Source organism: Argiope bruennichi, chromosome 8 (assembly GCF_947563725.1).
Source record: "Argiope bruennichi chromosome 8, qqArgBrue1.1, whole genome shotgun sequence".
In the NCBI taxonomy this organism is placed as follows: domain Eukaryota; kingdom Metazoa; phylum Arthropoda; class Arachnida; order Araneae; family Araneidae; genus Argiope; species Argiope bruennichi.
Window position 1 is genome coordinate 80,048,589 of NC_079158.1, and position 16,152 is coordinate 80,064,740.

Consider the following 16,152-nt stretch of genomic DNA (forward strand, 5'->3'; position numbering starts at 1 on the left):
TTAATTCCTAATAAAACAAAGATTTTACTATAATTCAGAATTTTTTAGCTTTAGAAAATCTATATTTATAATTTAATAATGTGAAAAATTCAAGAAGATTGTGTTATATCGAATTTTTGTAACTTCTAAAATTCTGAAGTCAAATTCAATGATAAATCATAAAGGCTCTCCTGAATAAAAAGTCACGTTTTCCTTTAAAGTGTCCTTCATGAGTATTATATGAACTCATGCTGATGATTTAAGGATAAAAAGGATCAAAGAGATCAGATGAAAAAAATAATCAAAATGAGAAAACAAAAATTCTCTATATGTATAATGTATGTTCCATTACAAAACAGGTATAAGCAGGAAATGGATACTTGCACAACAGTAGATAATAAAATCAGGCAGATGCTCATAAGAACAAATGGTTTATACGAGTCTCCTGAAAAATTAAAATAATTTAGTTAATATGGGGATTAATATACTGAAATATTATTATGTCCTACAAGCCTATCTGGGAATAAATTGCATATGCATGCTCATTATTCTATGATGCTAACTTATGCTCACTTTAACTCTTTAAACATTACTATGCAAAATTTCAGAATAGGGTTAAGAAGTTGATGTTGCTCTCAAACAAATGGTCCGAGAATGCTCTATGTATGCTCAAATGGCTTAAAATAAGAAGAGTAGGCTGACAATTCCGATGGATGCTATCCTTGTATTCAGGCATCAGTACATGATGAAGAGGAATTATTATTCGAAAAGATAATTTCTAGACCAATCGCATCCCAAAAAAGACTATATATGGATTATATATTGATAAATAGACGTGTCATAGTTCCACTATGTACCATACAATCTTTCTAGTACAGCCACAGTGTAACGGTATAAAATGAAAGTTCATCATCACTAAAGTAGCAGCATTCAGTGACTCTTTCTTGGATGTAGTGTGTCTTTACTATTCTTTACACGAAAATACGATAGAAGTAAGATTTCAAAGAGTACGTGGAATAAAGAAAAAGCAATGCACAAGTCAATTTTTCTGATATCCTAGTTAACATGTTATGTACATCAGGCTAGTTTCCAAAAACATTGAGTTGCCGTTAGAGGAGAATACAGGTCAAAATCCCCAACCTTCTGCTTACTGTATACATGTGATAATTGTGGAGGATCACATTTCTAGTTTCCAGTTTTATTTTGATTTTTATCATTATGGATGCTACTGTCAACTTATAATGTCATCCGATGTTTTATTTTGGATAGTTATATTCCCATTTAATTTTAACAGACATGACAGTGTGGCTTTGAAATTCTTTAAGATTTCCAGTCTGTCTTTCATGCATGATTTCTGAGCCATTAACATTTATTTAAAACAATATAATTTTTGAGAATGAACTCTGAAATGAACTAAATCAGATTAGCAGAATCTTTTACTTACTGCACGGACTTTTTCATGTTATTGTAATGTAGCATTCAACTCTATCGATTGGCTTATTTAAATTTGGATCTCAAGTATTTCGTTCAAGAGGAGATACGTGGTTCTGCTTCATCAAAAATGTTTAATCCTGTGATCTTTTTTCATTGCACATAAAATATTCTAAGAAAAAGGTCCACATGATCCCACTATTCAGTATCATCATGATTATAACTTATAATAGTAGCCTTAGGCGACTAGTTAGTTAGACCGGAATATTTGTTACATTTGATTCCAATTAAATCGCTTCGATATGTTTTCATGTCTGGGATTCCTCTTTGTTTCCCATTAAAACGGTGATATATTAATTGTCTTACTTATGTTTTATTTATAGTGTGCATAAACCTTGCTAATGTATACACATCCGTTTAATGATTACAAACGCACTATTAGAAAAGGAACTATCCGCCATTTATCTTCTAAATTTATCTACTAACCTCCATCTTTTATTTGCTTTTTTATTATTTTGTAAGTTACTGATATATAAAACTACTAATCGCCTCAGGCGACCAGCTGGTTCGCCAGAAAGATTGGATATGCGTGCCTTAAGATAAATGATCAAACGAAAGTAAAACAAAAAAAGTCAACTCCATTGAGGAAGAAAGATTTTTCTTCATGCATTTATTTTAAAACATCGTCTCAGGCGACCAGTTTTTTCGCCTAATCTTTAAAAGGATTTAATGTTTGATAATGTTGAAGAATCAGGAAAATTAAGTTACATCTACGATTTAAATAAAATTAAATATAGCAATTATTATCAGCAAACCATTTGGTGAACTGAGATGTATATTTTAAAACAAATAAACTGAGAAGAATTGTTTCCTCCACAATGGAGAGAAATCGTTTGTTTTTCTTTATTTTGATCATATATCTGAAAATATATATCTGGTGAATATTTATTTGAAAATACCTGGTTTGATACTTATAGGGAGTGTCCTATGTCGTCACACAGCTATTAAAAAGACAAAAATATCAGGTTCATAATTTCGCTAAGTTAATTTCACTTTCTTTATCTGTTTTGAAAAATAAACAAACACCAATAACAGATTAAACAGATTATTTAATTATTTTCCTTATCTTTCAACAATTGAAGAAAATCTCTTAATTTATTACTTTATTTTACTTCAATTTGTTGTTTCATGAAACTATAAAAAAGTTTAAATTCTAGGGTAAAAATATAATCTGCTAATTAGAAATTAGGCAAAACGCTTTTATTCAAGAATTGTAAAAAAATCTCATTATTTGCATTGGTATAGATTGGTGTCATTAAAAAAGACATTTTTTTTATTTTAAAATAGTACAACATTCATTTTTGAGCGGTAATATGTTCGTCAGTTATCGCTAAAAAAATTCAAAATTCAGGTTAATTCTTAATTAATTAAAATTTCAAAAAATCGCTCCAAGATGCCTATTTTTACCATTCAAAGTATATATGTGGTAAACTTGGTAGCTGTAGGCCAAACGGTCTGGAGTTAGAGAGCAGGCACACGTACACATGCAAGCATACCACACCAACATTCTTCTTCATTAATAGTACTAGACGCCTATAAAGACCAGCTGGTTCGACAGAAGTATTGACTGTGTTATTTCGAATTAAATTACTTTTGTATAACTTAATGCTCTATTTTCCCACGGAAAATATTTTTAAGCATCAAATGATCATAGACTGGGAAGCCGTATAATTTTAATAACTTGACATATATTCTATTTATTATGTATATCAACTTTTTTAGATCGAAACTATTCCTTTAAGATCTAAGTGATATTAAAAATGTATGTATTTTCTATTCTCTATTTTCTAATATTCACGGTATTGTAACTTCACTTTTTTAATTCATCACCAGCTGGCACACTGGGGATATGGGTTATATTTAATTTCATTTAAATCATTTAGTTATTATTTCAAGTCCATGATGTCATCAAACTGTATAAACTGTATGAGACCATGTTATTTTAATTGTCTGCGTTTTATTTAATAGTATATGCAATTTTAATTGCCTTTTTCTGTGTAAAGCAATTTTTCGTGTAATCCACAATAACCATTCAAATATGAATAAAAGAGACTACCTGTTTAATACCAACAATTTATCTTCCTCATTTTATTCTTTAGAGGTAATACATCGGAATTGCAAAGGAATTCTGAGATATATATTTGGCTTTTTTATTGTATATAAGCGATGTAATCCGCCATATTTGCATTAATAAGCTTTTATCATTTTTAACAATTTTCTCGTTTTCATACAGGCCAAGGCAAATAAAAACAAATACTTGTTTACTTTAAAATGTAATACATTTATTTTAAAACATTAACATTTTTTTTTATTTACATAGTAGCAATTTCTCTTTATAAACATTTGCATTGATTGCATAATGATAGATTGTTTACATAACCTATTTCCTAAATCGTCAGTATAAAAAAAAAAAAATATTTTTAAATGTTTGAAAAGGAACTACAAAATAGCGATCTAATAAAAAAATAGAATACTATGTATGATAGGAGGGTGTTTATCATTGTCTTTTTGTTTGGAAACATTCAATACTATGCCTGAAATATAAATAAAAATATTTATTATAAAATGAATGTTACAAATAAAAAAAATGAAATGAAAATCATAAAAGAATTAACTTACATAGGAAATCTAATTTTATAAGCTCATTTTCAATGCCGTTAGTTTTATAAAGATGTACAATTCATATATGAGATATTTACTTAGATTTTATCTCCGGCACAATGTTTTTTGAGGAATTTGAATTCTATATTGTTTAGGTAAAAATGTTGAATAGAAAATAATATCATCGTAATAATTAATATATTTGACAATTCTCTAAAATAATAATAATATCAGCTATAAATGTCGTCTGTATTTTTCTCATGAATAACAGACATATCTGCATGATTTAGAGACATATGTATCTCATGAATAAGAGACATGTGTATGTCAGGAATAAGAGACGTGTGTATGTCAGGAATAAGAGACGTGTGTATGTCACGAATAAGAGGCATATTTAGTGCATGTTATATAACATTTAAAGCTTTTTGCCTTGCAGTTTTAACGAAATACCACAGCTTCGTATTCATTTTGCTTACCCCGTAAATACCATATTTTATTTTAAAATTACAAGAGAATGTATTATTTAAAGAAATATTAATTTTCCATATTATTATTCGTAATTGCGATAAACACATTTTAAGTTATGGCAATTATACAGTAGAAAAATTATACATATAAATATAGAATTATTAGAAAGACAAAAATTGTATTCATTGAATAAAAATTACAAAAAGGAAGTTCTGCACAATACTAATTTCCACAGAAAATTACAATTTGAATTCTCTGCATTCATTTTTCTACATGTTAGAAAAATCATTGTTAAATTTAATTAATAGAAATTAAAATTAGTATAATTTGAGATAAATTTAATTAAATACACATATATTTAAAATCAATTTAGTAAGCTCTTAACGGAATTTATAGTTAAGTTTTACATAATGTTATTAGTATTCTAAACAAAATGTACCTATTAAACATGCAAACTATTTCATATAAACAATTAAAAGAATTTTATATAACAGCGAACCGAAATGTAAGCTAAGTAGTTGAATTGCGAATTTTCTTATGGTTTATATTATTCTTTTATTTATCTTTGTTTCTGAGACAAAAACATACAAAATGACAAAACATGCTTATAATTTTTATGTTTTCAGTATGGGTGTTCCGCGATGCATATCGAATTTAGTTGGCTCTTGCAAGCCCAATTAAATCAGAAAACATTATGCAGAACACCTGAATTCTAAATTAATCTGGGGCCTCTAAAAGATGAGGAAAAAAACTCATTAACATTTTGCCCAGCAAGTTTCTGCATAATGGTCTCATTGATTCAAGTAAGAGGACATGTCGGAATAAATTAATTTGTTGGTTGTGAAAACACCTGGGGAATTTAAAACTGGAGAATCCTGCGTATTCATTTTCTAACATATTAATGAGTATTCAAAGAACACAGGCAATACATCGAATACTAAAATGCAACTGCCATTTTTACAGAACGAATATAAAGGAATAATTTCTAAACATTGTGAATTTCCTAATTAACAGAGACACTGGTTTGTCCATTGTTATACATTGTTTGAGAAAGCGTAAAGAATCTTAGCAAGAATTGTATAGCAACATTTACTGTAAATGTTACTTCTTTATCTGGTACCTTTTAATCAATGGCCAAGCTTCGCTAAATACTTTTGTTTACCATTCATTACGGCTTTATTTACCTATCATCCTTAAGAGAATTCATTAACTCAGAGAACTTTCCGAAATATTTAAACGTAATTGATTTCTTGCATGACTTCCCCATTAATCTAAGACATGGAAAAGCAAACGATGAAGAGTTTAACAAATTCTTCTACTTAGGAATTTTCAGAATTTTTTTCGTCCATCTTAATGGACCGGTGGAGAGCTTGCTAAGTAAACGAATATCCTCCTTTATTCAGAATATTCAAATGCATGCTTTTATTAGTAATTTTGCTCCGTGCAAAGTAGAAGTTTGTGCTGAGAGAAAGAAGAAATTGTTACCATTCCACATTATTTTCCTAAACAATATAATTAAAATGTTTACTTCGTCGGATAATAATTTTGCCATTCAAATGTACCGAAATTGAATAAATAAATCCTTAGAATTTGTTTCTTTTAATACAATATCTTTAATCTTTATTTTTGAGAAATTTTTCTCCTTTCCATATTGCCGCACAAATCAGAATAACTCGCCATCCGCCATGTTTCAATCTGCAGCACATCTTATTTCTGATTGGTTGGTCCATGGTTCGAATCCCAACCACGATGGTTTATCCAAAGACTGAAATTAATTATTAAAAATGTTAGCTGTTGCGTATCTAAGATCTAGAAGATTTTAGATCTCTTTTAAATATTCAAATTGGATTGTTCTCGAACATTTTATATGTGTATAAAAGCTGAACTCCATCAGTGATGGGTAGGTTCTCAGTTTCGTTCTGTTGTGAGTCGCTTCGTTCTGATAAATCTAATTATATGTTTAAACAACAGCGTAGAGTGGTAAATCAAATGAGAGTAGTAAGTAATCGAGAAATAAAATTTAGTACATCAAATAAAATACTAAAGCCAAAATGTCACGATATATCTAGTTTAAAAATACCGATAAATTTAAAAATTATAAAATGAAATGATAATAGACACTTTAAAACAGCATGTACATAACCAGTAATGAAAATGAATTAAGAAGTAATCATATATCAGCAAAATACTGCAGATTCTCTTATTCGTGTCTCGAAAATATAATAATGATGGTATAAAATGCTGATTAAGCAATATTACTATCAGCAAATAATCTTGTAATTTTCATGTGAGAAAACACACAAAAGTTTAATGTCATCAGTATAATGATGTAGAAACTTTATTACCGATACGCAGAGTATAATATTTCTACGATACTGTTAGATACACAGAGCAAAAGTGGATATCGTAACTATATTATTAGGCGCTTTGTGCTAAGATTGAATAGAATGATAATTATTAAATTCCAATGAATACATATATTAAATTATGCATAGAAACAGTAAATTTGGATATTTTACTATCTCCTGATGAAGGAGAATATTTCAGGAATTATTTTACTTAAAATTAAAATGGAACATTGCACTTACATATGGGATATGTATGGAATATTTATAATATTTGCCAATGCATAATAGTAAATAAATTTATAATATTTTTATAAGTTTGTATTGCTACTGATTAGGGATCTACAATTCTATGGGATTCATTGAATAAAGTTTTAAACTGAATTAATGAAGTTACAATTATGTAGTCGAAATCAGAGGAAAAACGCGATTCTTTATATGTAACTCATTTTTTTCATGAAAATAACTGTCCGTCTTCTGTTTTTTAAAAAGCACAGATTAACACCATAATAGTTTAAAAAATTTCTTTTTCAATTGCAAAGGCAGTTTTACATTTTTAGAGTTTTTTTGGGCTGGTCATAGCAAAGCTTATCTAATATTGGCTAAATATACTTCAATTTCTTCAATAACATTTCAATATATTTGAACTGCTAAAGCATTTTATTATTTTTTATGCCAGTTTTGTTATTTTATTCATATATTTTAATTCGAAATAGAGATTTCCATACAATAATACAGAAACTATTTGTAGAAAACCATAATAGGAATTCACTTAAAAGTTATAATTCTAAACCTAGACTTTGCACCCATAATTAGTCTAGTGTTCCATAAAAACCTACATATATAATTTTTTATAATAAAGAAAAGGCCAAAAATAGTTGACATTTAGTGCGACAATGGTATGGTATTATTTAATTTAACTTAATTTATTTATGATATTCTGTTTTCCACCAATGGCAACGAGAGAACATGTTCCTCCTCTCGGCGAGTATTATTTTTTTATTAAAATGATTAAAATTTAATCGTCATTAAAATAAAATATTCTCATTTGGAAGAAGCAAAGCCACTGTGCCAAATAAGTGGTGACTTTCTTTTATCAACTTTAACATCATTGCTTAAAATTTCTTCGTTAGATGAAGACTTGCTGTACTCCGAGTTTAATATTGTAAGTGAATCTGAAGTAAGAATGTTAAACTATACCATATCAACTCAACGATAAAAGTTCTCTGAAAGAAAACACAATAATGTGGTGCTAGAACTTGGAATTGGACCAAGGATCAGAAACTTCAGCGTTCTTATTTAAATTAAAAGAATTTGATCAATATAGGATGCTTACACATTCCAACAATTTCTCTCAAATTTTCATTATATTAAAAGGCAATATGAACACTAAGTTTGGAATCTTTATAAACAGGATTCAACAGCAACATGTCATTTCTCAATGGCGATCACTAACCTGCTCTAACAATTGAATATTCTGCAAAAATTAAAGAAGGATGTTATAATGTTAAAATGATCTATCAGAAGCTTTTTTACTATGGACATCAGTGTTCTATTTATGCCCATCTAAAGATTGCAATTTTCCTACAGCGACAACAAAGCGGATATAACGAATTTGCTTGTAAGATAGTAACACCTGCCTACATCAATGAAAAAAGCGAAATGTCCTTAAATGTGGATGACCCCTTATACATCACGCAAGTATCATCAAAGAACCGCCATTGGTTGATACAAATGAAGAGATTCTCCCATTATATCCATATAGAACGTTGACCTGAAGAAACATTTTTTAGACCACTAAATAATAATGATGAATGCATCTAGTGAATTTTAAAAACATTTCGTGAAAGGAAAAATCAAATGTAAAGACTGAACTTTTATGCAGAAGTTTCTGCTTTGTTATTTTTTGCCTTAATTATTATTATTATTTTTTTTTTTTTGATATCACAGAGTAAAAACTTATGAAGAACTGAAGCAGTATATGTTTGCGAAATTAAAAAAAAATGATGATTATAAGAGCATAAAAGTTCATTTTTTATATCGTAACGTGAAGAAATTTCTAGGCGGGAATATTTTTCGACAGCTCGGTTCTGTCAAAAAATGAAAACTTCGCCTGGATATGAAAGTCGGGAAACAGTGCTTTTAAAACCACAGTCTTCACTTTTTCCGTTAGAGAATTTTTTTTAACAATCAGAGTCGTTGAAAAAAGGAAAGGGCTTCCATCAGCATGTTAGACTCATGAAACAAAGATATCAAGATTAGCTAAGGCAAAAATCTTATAGCAGATTACTGCTGGAAAGTCCAACAGATTTTCTCTGCACGTAAAAAAAAAATCACAAATTGATTTAATATTTTTATTCTATTGAATTCAACTCAATCCTACATCAACATGTACGTTTTAGAATATTATTAAAAGCTTAGTGTAATATCTGTTAAACTATTTTCATTTCTAGAAATACATTTCATTCATAGAATTGTTTTAAGTTATGATCTTGAACTTACAATCGTCTCAAATTCCTTGTGATTTTTTTCATTCTAAAAGTTCTTTGGTTTAAATTTAATTTTAATTTTAAAAAGTTTTAAAATTAATTAAAAGTAATTTTTATTTTAATTAATAAAAGTTTAATCGATATTTTATATAGCTTTTCTTTACTTTACTGAGTGAGAATTAAGCTATGAAAAATTCAGAATTTTTTTGCAAATTTTTGAATATACTTCAATATGACGAATATGCTTCAATATGGGAGATGCTTTTATTGAATATTTTCAATTTTTTGACAATTACAGTAAAACGGCACTATAAAACACTGATAAATGTTTAAAATTGTACCAGAATAAATAAAGATTTTCGTAGTATTGCAATCTCAGCCAGGTGTTTTACTTTCTTATAGAAATTCTCAGGTTTCTTTTTTTTTATGAAATTAGAAAATTTTTTATTGAATAATGTTCTGGGAGAGAAGTGAATCATAAAATATATTTCCAGAAATATGGAATTTCAGAAATAAAAAGTTCTTCTTTCCGCCCTCATATTTTTGTGAATGTTTTCACCTTACTTAGTACATCATAATCTAAGATGAAATTTAATCATAACTTTTTCAAATTAAAGAACACATTTTATTCGAGATGAAAGAAAAATATGGTGTCAGATAGTGCAATGAACAGAACACAGGAAGGCCCATAAAACAGTAGGAGTTACATTGCTATTGTAATAAAATAATAAATTTATTCATATAAATGTAAACATAATATAATATATTATGTTTCGAAACTGTCTGTAGCTTAAAAGTTGACTGAGAAAATATATGGGAAAAATTCACGATTTTGTAAGTTGATATCTATCAACTTACAAAATCGTGAATTTTTCATATTTCATTCGTTTTTCCTGAATAACTCCAAAATATGATATTTAAAGTAAATCTTGTAAAAAATGACTTTGAAGTCGAATAAATTTGCAATTATTAAGCCAGATTAGGCTGTGTACAGATTAACTACTGGGTGGTTATAATTAAAGTGCAAGTGTTTGAAGGATTGTAAAAGAAAACCTAATTGGAGTATTCTGAAGAAATTTGGTATATGCTATATTTACAACATGGAAAAATGAATTACACAATACAAAAAATTAGTTCAATTTTTTATCATAGATGGCGCTTTTTAATGACAATATTTTATACATTGTAATTATAACATCTTTCTTTGTTAAAATATGAAATGCGTAATGTATTACAATATTTGTTCAATATGGAATCCTTCAAGTCCTATCAAATGCTGTAGACGCAAGACAACATGATTCACAGTAGTACCTAATGTTTTGTGCTGAATTTCTAGGACATGTCTAATAATGCTGCTTTTTAAAGCAACAATAGAGTAAAGGTTTGTCCTTATAGATGCGATGTTTTAAATATCCACGTAGCCAGAAATCGCAAGGATTCAAATCAAGTAAACGAGGTGGCCACGCATTTTTGAAACATATGCTAACTATACGATCTTTACTAAAATTTCGGTGAAGTAGTTGTGTGACACAATGGGAAATATGAAATGGTACTCCATTTTGCATGAATATTGTTGAATCGAGGCAGTTTCTATCCTGCAAAGCAGGGATCACATTACTTTCTAAAATTTGAGTGCAACTACTGCCTGTTACGGTGTGGCGAACTAGCCCTGTTGGTGTAATATTTTCGAAAAAAATGGACGAATAATAAAGTCAGCAGTCATACCACACCAAACTGTAACAAATGCAAGGTTTTCCCGAAAACTATATGTGGGTTGGATGAGCCCCATATCCTACAATTTTGGGTGTGGACTTGTCGGGATAAAATAAAATGCGCTTCATCAGTCCACAAAATCTTTCGAATCCATAATTCGTCTTTATCAATTTTGGCATGAATGAAATTGGAAAAATCAATTATTTACTGTGAATCGCCTGGTTGCAAGTGCAGCAAAATTTTAATTTTGTATGGATAGTGTTTTAAAATATAGCTCAAGACTTTGAGAACGGTCACCCATGGTTTCGATAAAGTCCTTGTTATACTTCTAGAATTTACAGGTCACTAACCCTGACTCAATTGCTTCTCTAATCTCTTCCACAACTTCCTGATTCACAGATCTTCTTCCTCTAGTTCCAGGGAGCACTCCGAATTCTCCTGTAGCTTCATATTTATTAATCATTTTCTATAAGACATTCCCAAACATATGTATTTTTCTCAAATCTTTAAGACTGCGATATTCTTTCAAAGTAGCGCTATAATTGCTATTATTTGGGTAGTAACATTTTACTAACAGAACACGTTCTACCTTTGAAAAAGTCAAAAATATAGCTTAAAGATGCATGATTTTTATCATCATAATGATTTTTAAATTGATGTGGTATTCATTTTGACATATTAAAGAGCAAAAACAAAGTTTTAATAATCTACAACGCTATCTGTTGCAAAAAATAACTAATTTTTTTATTGTGTAATTCATTTCCCCATGTTGTAAATATAACATATACCAAATTTCTTCAACATTCTCAAAGTAGTTTTTCTTTTACAGTCCTTCAAACATTTGCACTTTAATAATAACTGCCCTGTATTCCAAGATATGCAGCTTTTCAAGTTTCAAAAAGCTTCAATATAAACACAATCGTCGAATATTTAATATCTTGTTATATAGACAATAAACATAATTACAGCTTTAAACTTTTTTTATTATAAAACAATGAAACGAGTTTAAAAATATTCCTATAATTTTTATAGTAAAATTAAAGTTCGGGGAAAAGTTATGAGGCATAAAACAAATGAAAGACTAATAATTTCAGTTTAGCTAAAGATGCAGGCCTTTCAAGCCCGACTTGTTTTCATCGTCAGTACACGCATAGCGTAGCATTTAAACTATACCACTGAGTATATAAATATGGCTTGTTCCTATTTATGTAATAAAAACACTTGTGTGTTATAAAAATTAAAGATTGATTTATTCAAAATACTTCTATTAAACAACTACAGTACATGTCCATCTTTCGTACAGGGAACAAATTCCTAGAAGAAGAAAAAAAAATTATTGCTTAGAGGCGATTAAGTTGCCAAGCCAATTTTTTGATTATTTATGTAGAATTCAACCTCTTTCCAGAAAAGGTACTAAAGGAGTGAAATAAAAAAATAGTTTGAAGGAGTAAAATTTAGTTTATATGGTGAGGCAACACTTTCTAGAAAAGTAATCCCAAGCATTCATTGGTTTGGTAACATGCATAAACATACAACAATTTTTGAGTTTCCATTTGTATGACAACATGCAAGTGAGCATTATCAAGTTTAAATAAAAAATCTCGTCATGTTTTTCATCATATTCTAGATGTTTCTTCCGCAATGCTTTTTTCAAATTGATCAGCTGCTGCTTGCATCATCACAACCGATGATTTCATTAAATAATTCTTACAAATCTCCGTTTTGGATTTTTTATGTTTTATCATGCTCATCATTATATGTTTTCAGATCATTTTTAAATAGTTGAAACTATTCTTTTCAAGTTTTATTCAATGATATATATTCATTATAAAAGTCCAACAGTAACTGTTGGACTGAAAATTGAAACATGACTCTGTTTCAATTTTCTTTTTAATGAATTTAAGTAACATTGATTTTTTTAAGTATTGCTTGTTTGGTACAAACATCTTCATAGTTTCTAAGTTTGAAAAAATTATGTTTTTTAAATATTAATCAGAATCCTCAAAATAATTCTTAAAGGTTGTTATTAAATTTTTCCATATTTATTTACAGGCGAGCAGTATTACGAATAATATCAATTAAAAATGGGCGGATTCATATTTATCCTTTAATTACATAAAAAAATTTGCTCTCCCATAAAATTTTTAACAAATTTAGTCTCATTTAAATTTATAATTTGTGGTTTAAATTTTTCTATAAAACTGATTATCCAAATAAAGACAAAAAGATTTTGATATTTATGATAGAAAATTTGATATCCATGTACATTAAGTAGCACTTGAATGAACATCAAACTCAAAAACATGGATTTTAGAGAGCACGCTCAACAATGGCAACATAAAAAAAATCAAACTTTTAATAAAACTTTGGAGCAGTAAATATTTTATTCTTTGATGATTTTAAACTATTACATTTTTAAATGATTTTCAAAAACGTGAGCTTATAATCTATTCATTTAGGATATTTAAAATTTTTTTAAACGATATTGCCATATTGTCTGTCTTTTAAAACAATTTAAAACCCTTCATGCGCAGTTACGCAGTACTGACATTATTCTTTATGCCCAACTTCTTTATCAGAAAATTTTATAATTTATTTTTCATAATTCAATAACTTTGATATGTCAACCCAGAAATATGGAAAACGTTCAGTTATTTCAAGTAATCTTTAAGTTAACTATTGATATTAAAATTGCTGTAAATTAAAAACAAAAAATAATTAAATTTAATTTTTAAAAAATGTCTTTTACTACTATCTACGGCTTGCTACCAGAACTACATTCTTCACGTTCTTATGAGTGCTATAAAATAAATTCTTCATATTCTGAAAATAAGAATCTAATTAAAGTAATACTTTTATGTTCCGTCAGGTTTAAAAATTTTAATATATTATTTTTATAAGGAATAACTGGTCATATAAAAGTTTTATGTTCGACTTGTCATCTAAAAAATTGAACAATTTAAATTGTAAAATAAACTTTCAAATTATTTTTTTTTGTTTATTTGAGTATATTAATCCATTAAATACATATGTAATTCTGAAATTTTTCAGTGGAAAATTCTATATACATAATCATTTATATTCTTTGTGATTTCCATCATTAATGATATACAGAAAATAAATGAAAATTTACTTCGGTACAAAGAAGAAAGAAATGGTAATTAAATCTTTTTTTAAAAAATTTTTAATTTTATTTTACTATCACATATTTGTCATTCCATCCTTTTGGTAACAAGTGTTGCACTTCGTTACTAAAAAATTGCAATGTGGTAATAATTCACGAAACTACGAGATGTAGATAAAAATGAATATTTCACTTTGATTAAAGAGATGAGTTAATTCAGTCAAGCATCTGCACCGGCGATAAGCAAAAACTTGGCAAACATCCCAAGATTAAACGGAGTTTATTGCTAGAAGAGGAAAGAATGAGGCATTTTTTAAAAATTTTTAAAAAGTGTGACGTGGAAAAAATATTCGACGTCTCAATGGAATCTGACAGTGAGTAATGTATCTTTGGAAGCTTCCCAACATGTCTTTGAGCAAGGCGTTACATATGAATGTGAGTTTCTGTTTAGTCTTAATAGAAAAAAGAATTTTCAGAAAGAATTTCTTTGAATGTGAACGGAATTTTTTTTCCGTTTCCAAGTTTTTATTTGTCAAATGAAGAAAAGGAAGAAAATGCCAGACTGGGAATTTTTTACCGGACTAGGAACAATCATTTGCCTGAAGAATAGAAGAAAAAAAATTATGCGTAAAATTTTTTTCCTCCTTTATGCCATGCTTAAAAGTTGAATTATTTATATTGAGCCTCTTGACTGGTCAGCCTTCTTTAATTTTAAAGCCTAGTCCCTAAAGATAGCTATTTTACACTTTGATATAAACAACTTCCATGTATCATTCTTAAAGTATCCTGTCAGTTTTGCTCCAGTGTGCCAAATAATAACAATTTATAAAATAACTGTTATTCGTTTATTCAAAAAATTTATATTATGGTTTTCTTAGTTATTTGGTAACAATATCTGACCTGACTGTTTCCGTATTTATAATTAATGTTGAGCATTGAATAAGAATCCTTCGCATTTAAATCATATTCATAAATTATCTTTTTCATTCAAATCTCATTTTTTTTTATTTACCACTTAAAATAATTCATTTTTGAAAAGTTTGAGAAAAATAAAAATGGTTCGTAAAAGAATACATTTATTTTCATTTTATTTATAATCGGGGTTTCTATAAAAAAATTAACAAATTTTAAAGAATTTTTAAAAAATATTTACTACTACTCACTACTTTTATTATCATTTAATGATATTTGTATTAAATATCAACATTTTCTAGAATGGTGTATCCAAAAATTGTCAATATAAATAAAAAAGATAATATTTTCATGAAAGTTTAGTATTGTTCAGTTAATCTCTAATTTATCACATAAGAATATAATAAAAATAAATAAAATAAAATAAATAAGATTTCCATTTTAAATTTTATGATGTATTGAACCAGATTTTTAAATCAGGATATTATAGTTTCTTGATGATATTTAATTTTTTTTTTGTAAACAAGAAGATTGCAAATATTGAAAGCCACGATTTTTTCATTAGATTGATGCAATGTTATTGAGTCGTTATTTCATAAGAAAAATAAATTATTACTTAGATTGTACACGTAATTGTGCAGAATCTATTCAGTATTTCGTAATGCCATTAATGTGCTGCATACAAATTTTAATATGAAAGTTACCGGTACAAAAATGTTTCAGATATTACGTACGGTATAATAAACTAACTATTGCTGAATTCCAGCTGTCTAATGAAAAGCCTACAAAAACATATCGATTAATTGTTCCTAGAATCAAGTCAAGAATTTAGAACAAAAGTTATTATTTGTAATGGCAATAGATTTTGTCTTTTCTTTGCTTAAGCTTAAATTAAAAATGAGAACTATTGAATGCCTGTATTGTCAATTCTGATATACATAAATTGTGGTTCACTGACAAGAGAATAGTTGTTAAATGACAAAGTTATTTTGTATAAAATATTATTCCGCTCTAGAATTAAAAACAAAAC

The 16,152-nt window shown here is 27.9% G+C and overlaps 1 protein-coding gene across 4 annotated transcripts in view; it reads left to right on the top strand.

Moving 5' to 3' along the window:
- Nucleotides 1–16,152, top strand: part of LOC129981948 (cell adhesion molecule DSCAM-like) — a 627,118-nt gene that overhangs the window by 283,846 nt on the left and 327,120 nt on the right. The gene's annotated exons all lie outside the window — the stretch shown is intronic.